Genomic DNA, 6000 nt, shown 5'->3' on the forward strand with positions numbered 1-6000 from the left:
AAAGAAATTAATTGATACAAATTATAGCATCAAGATGAATATACTTTTTGGTAGGCTATCGCATAAGAAGTTCATAATTAAGCATGCTTGAATTATTCTGCTGCTACAAAATATGATTGCTAAGAAAGAGCAAAAGGACTAACATAAGTTCCACGTTGCATTGGAGATTGATATACTTATATTCCAATCAGACAAAGTTGATCCATTAACTGAAAGGGCATCGATCACCCTAAAAAAAGTTATAGAAGTACATCACTATTGTTTGACAAACAAACCGACTGGACAACGACAATTCCACATTTTCCTGTTATCATCACTCAGATAAAAGTAGAATTGATAGTTACGAAGAACAAATTTTCATCCTTTAACAAAGTATGTCATCTACAGAAAAAGCAGAGTAGTAAGACAAGAAAACATAACTCAAGTTTCTGCATCACTGCCATAAGAAAATTAGTCACCAAACTTTTTTTTTTTTACAGAAGTCACCAATCTTTTCATTAAATAGCAGTGCAGATTCTTTCCGTGCCTGGCCTACAAAAACTTGTGAAAAGTTTACAATGTCCTCCTCTCTTTGTTTTCTTGCACACAGAAAACTCTGAAGTAGGCAACTTGCAACTTTCCGGTACATCATTAAAGAAGACCATCATAAGCCAATCTTGTAAGCAATAATCAAACTGACAACTTTCCAAAGCCAGCTACTAAAGAGAAAAAATTAAAGAAATCATGCACTATTAAGCAAAACATAGAATTTAATAAAACTTAACTGGAGATTTGCAAGGGTTCTTACATAATTCTGATTGGTTATATAGTTCCACATGAATTTGTTTCCTGAGACAGACATAATGAAACAAAGGGTTAGTACTAGGATAAGTTTCCTCTATCTTAGAATCTAAAGTTTCATACCAATTCAAAGTTCCTAGATCAAACAACAATATGGTTTTTCTTTATGCGAGTTTGCGTGGAGACAATTATGAATGTATTGCTAACCACTCATAGTGTGCCTGTTAGAATGTCAAAGAGTATTTTCATCATTTAGTTATTCTTTACCTCATCCATCAAATGAGGCACTTCATTTGTTTCGGGAGATTCCAAAAGGATTTTATCTCAATAAAAATTGGAATGTCAAAATCCTGAGATTCAGGTACATCAAACATCCTTGGAGTTTCCACAATTTCAAGGCAACCTGAGGATTGAGAAGGGATTAGGGGAGTGCCAACAGCTTAAGGGAATTACGCATTTTCATTTTATTTTGAGAATAGGAGTTGAAGGTCAGAGGAAGAACATGGAGAAAAACAATGTTAGTAAAGATAGAAGAGCTTATAAACAAAAAGAAAAAGAAAGGTGATCAAATCAAACTTACATAGTGCACAGTAAGTAATGGGAGATTCTCTCTGCCTCTGTACACAGTGTGCAATAAGTAAAGTATGGTGGCATCTTGTTGGAAAGGGAAACGAACTATGTCTTTTGCACTCTTTATGCTCTTTCTAACTATATACCTTGAAATTAAACAGCATATACTAGTATTAGTAAAGAGCTGAAGATAAACAATAAACAAAAAATACTTGCATAGATAAAATGGAAGAAACATTATTCTTGTACCACTTATAATTATTATGGAATGCATACCTTCTCCTTAGAAAACAGCCCAAATCCCTCAGTTTTACACACAAATTTTGTTTCACTTAAAAGTGTATTACTCAAACAATAGAATAAGATTACATTTACTATAAAAGTAAAATAGTGAAACAATTCTAATATCTTTGTCTCTAAGCATAATTTCTTCCAGAGAAGCAGTATGAAGAAAATTACATAATCATTAAGCTTCTAAAGTCTAACCTAATAAAAGCATACCTGCCAGCATCTTCAGGTTCATCTAACTCAAAAGCATCCAACTCAAATCTTTCTGGTTTAGTAACAGGCATACACAACGTTTCCACACATACTAAGCCTTCTTTGTTGACCACAAATTTGTTGATTTTGACGAGAACCTCATTACAATCTTCAAGCACATATTCAACCTTTTTATAGAATATTCTGATAGTGCCAAAAAGAAGTTAGCCAAGCAATCTGTAGGATACAGCATCAATTTCTTGCAAAATCTTGTCTGCAGAAGGTAAAAATGAAATGAAAATAATGGCAAAACAATAGCATATATCACAAATCTTAAAATGATTTCACAGAAGAATAAACTCTTAAAATAACATCATTTTGTTGGCGGCTAATTGGCTATTCGCAATGACTGTAAGACTTCTCAACAATAATTGTTGTTGTTGCATACGATTGCAAATAAGTATATCTGCTTCCGGCCAAGGGGATTTTAATATCCTCCAAGGGACCTGTTGGCACTCATAAGTGGGATCTCCCTCTCAACAAGATTTTCTCCATATACGCATTCGTCAGGATTCAAACCCTTTACTACATGCTTAAGGGATTCGTGTCTAGTACCACTTGGATAAACCATTTCTTGGTACCAACAATAATTATGGTGAGCAGCTTGAAAGAAATTATGGGTACTATAACAATGATGGTTACTTTGTAAAGTATTAGATGATTTGGAAATTTTGTGACACATTTTGTACCTTGGTAAAAAATTGATTCTCATTTACCAACAATATATTGTCTACCTAAATCTAATTCTATCTTGATAAGTTTCTCAAAATAACTAATACCTATGGATTCTTCCCCCAACTATTTGGCAAAGAGATGACTAGATCTACATCAAATCGATTAGTGTGGGTATTCACCATGTCTTTTAGTGACGATACAAATTAATCATGTAATTGTTATGAATAAATGAGTTAATTTACAATAACAAAAGAGGTAGAAATTTTACCTGATATAGTTAATCAAAGAAATCATGATCGTTGAAGATGTTTATTGGCCATGGTTAGAACAAACGATATGGCAAAGCATAAAAGAGAGGGCAAAGAAATATGAGACATGGTCAACGAATTCCATCTGAGTAGATCTGCAATGGAGGTCCATGAATGGGGTTTTGTTCCTTGGCTCATGGATCTAGCATACACAAAAAGATACAAACACGATAAAAAAATAATTATAAAGTGTGGACAAAGTCAGTCTTAGACCTCTGGGTCTAATAACCTATTTGGTGAGAACAAGAGGAGATGATGCACTTTATAGTGTAGATTTCATGTGGTAGGAATATTGCAGGTGATAGAGTGATACTAAGATGTAGATGGAAGGTGTGCATTATAAAGCTTTAGAAACCTACACGGCGATCCAACGGGACTAGCACAAAGAAATATAAATCGTTTGATTTGATGTTATCAACAACTCAGAATAATTTTTTTTGGCAATCCTCGTCTTTTCGAACTAGCCAATGGAATGTCATTATAGGTACATGACCCACTTTTTATTCGATGTATGTTCTTTCAATTTGAAATTGGGTTGAGATCTAGAGAAAACCAACAACTAAACTCACCCATGTAATGTACTCCATTTATTTAATGCGTTTAAATTATCAGTTCTTAATTTGAGATATAGTATTCTATTTAATGATTTTCAAAAAGTATATTGTATTTTTCAATTAAATAAAAAGCTATAAATTTATTTTTGATTCCTAATAAATATCTAATTTTTGTGTTTGCTCTTTAATAAACTTTTCTTTTTCGTTGAGTCCTTAATTAAACAAAAATTTTAATTTTGTCCTCAGAACTTTTTATAGTCCCTGATAAATTAGCAAATTTTGTGTTTATTTCCTTGTAATTTTTTTCAGTTTTCTTAGTTAAGACTAAAAAATTCTGTAATTTAGCAGGGAGCAAACAAAAAATTTGCAAATTTAAAAATGGTAAAACAAATTATCAAGGACCAAAAATAATATTATTATTTTATTAGGAAATCAATGAAAAGAAAAAATTTATTAGGGATAAAAAATATATTTAAGACATTAAATAATATCCAAAATTGATATGAATTAATTCTTGAGTGTATTTAGCATTCACTGTTATGTATAACAAAAAAAAAAAGAAATATGTTATTATAATTTGAATTAAAAATATTTTCTGTGTTTGAATACCATATAAATGTACATATATCACAAATTTCAAATTAAATTGATTAATTAATGTATTAAAAACATACTAAATCCATTTATTTTGATGTGTTGACAACATGATTCCTAGGATTGATAATCTTGATATTGGTACATTTTGCATAATATTCAAATGGGCCATTATGTTTTTTTGGGCATGGACTGAAGTTGGAAGGGCCCTCAAGTCTTGCAAACTTACTATGTGTTTCATTGGGCCTTATAAAATTCTAAAATGATTCAGCAAAGTTCCCTACCAAATTGCTTTATTCTTGACACTTTCGAAACTTCATAGTGTCTTTTATGTCTATCAACTCGAAAATGTTAAAGAGATATAGGGTGAGTTTTTGAGATTGTGATAGATAAAGGATAGTGAATTGAAAGTAGGTGTGTTGGTGTGGGAGGGAAACTGACATAGAGGGGAATGAAACAAATATAGGTATGTATATTGAACTGACCTGAAATAATGGAAGCCTAAAGACTGAAATTACAAATAAGATAATCTTCATTTTCAAAATTTTTAAAGCCAGCATAATTTGTTTTTTGTTTGCAGCCTGGGTATTGGTTCCTGTGCATGAACCACCCGTTTGATGCACTGTACGTGAGACTTGTGCGCACATAAATCCAGCTTCACAATTCATCTCTATCTTCATAATCCTCCTACAGATGAAAACAAATTTTATGAAAAAGAAAAGTGATATATATATATATATATATATATATAGTCATAATTTCAATTATTATAATATGGAAATATTATTTTCTTTTCTATCCCTCTCTTCTACACACACATCTCATTTCCTTTCCCACAAATGAAGAATCGTTATTCAAATGATATACTGATATGCAAGCAAGGACAATAGCCACGACTGATGCAAACGAAACAAGTAGCATAGAAGTACTCGTCAATATTCTCCATTTTATATATGCAATCTATAACAGATAGCATCACACGGGTATATATGTATATATGAATCATGCCATAAATGTACACAAATATAAATAACCTTGCATGTGCACCGAGTCAAGAGAGAGCACAATACCTGGGGAATAAAATTACATTGATAATCTTGTGTGCATATTTGCGCCAGTGATAACCATCATTTGTTAATACTGTTGTGTCATTTTCGCATGAACCTTCTCATGTTGTAGTATTGTTCCAGTTTCAATCATCCACGAAAGCACAGTTTTTTCTCCTGTGTTCAGCTTCCTGCTAGCTGACATGGTCTTTATTGCACCAGAATGTGGCTCTTTCAGATCATGTGCCACAACCTTCTCTGATTGACTCACCGTGGAATAAGAAATTCCCAGCACCTCTTCATATATTTCTTTCTTTATAGATCTCTTGGGGCATGTATCCTAAGTTTCGTTCGTCAAATCCACACCATGTATCCTAGTTAAATGTCTTAAACCTCTGGTGCGGTGTTGAAGTCTTGCAATAAGTTCCAACCCTAGAAATATCTTATCTTTGAGACCATTGTTTTGAAGTCTTGCACTAAGTTGCAGCCCCAGAATCTTGTCTTTGCCATCATCATCAGGAGGGTTTGAATTTTCACCAACTAATAACACAGGAAACCCTGAACTTTCTTCCATCTTTATCATTGTGTAATTGCCGAATTACACCTCAAGACTCTCTGTGCGAATACTTTCTGGTATGGATGTAGAACCAGAAGCTAGACCCATCTACCAAAAATTATGAGTTTGGTCTAGCTAGAAAGATTAAGTATTTCGATTCGAGTTTCTAATTGTTCCACACAATCTCAAAATAATGCCAATAAATTCACAACTTAATTTGGATGTTAATAAAATCTGCTACTAGCATATATTTTAAACAAATATGATAGTTTAGCCTTTTAGATTACATACGAGATATTATTAATATACCCACACCAATTATGAGAAGAGCAGTTGGAATAAAGATAAAGTATATTGCATGTTTATTCCTGTACCAG

General features: G+C 32.4%; 1 long non-coding RNA gene across 1 annotated transcript; it reads right to left on the reverse strand.

The window, feature by feature from the left end:
* Window positions 1–603: 603 nt before the first annotated feature.
* LOC121174489 (uncharacterized) lies at window positions 604–1148 on the reverse strand. The gene is made up of 3 exons (XR_005890589.1): window positions 1048–1148; window positions 788–828; window positions 604–698 (listed from the first exon to the last, which is right to left on the reverse strand). It is a non-coding gene; the product is annotated as an uncharacterized lncRNA (long non-coding RNA).
* Window positions 1149–6000: the final 4852 nt, after the last annotated feature.

This window comes from Glycine max, unplaced genomic scaffold, assembly GCF_000004515.6.
Source record: "Glycine max cultivar Williams 82 unplaced genomic scaffold, Glycine_max_v4.0 scaffold_32, whole genome shotgun sequence".
Classification (NCBI taxonomy): Eukaryota; Viridiplantae; Streptophyta; class Magnoliopsida; order Fabales; family Fabaceae; genus Glycine; species Glycine max.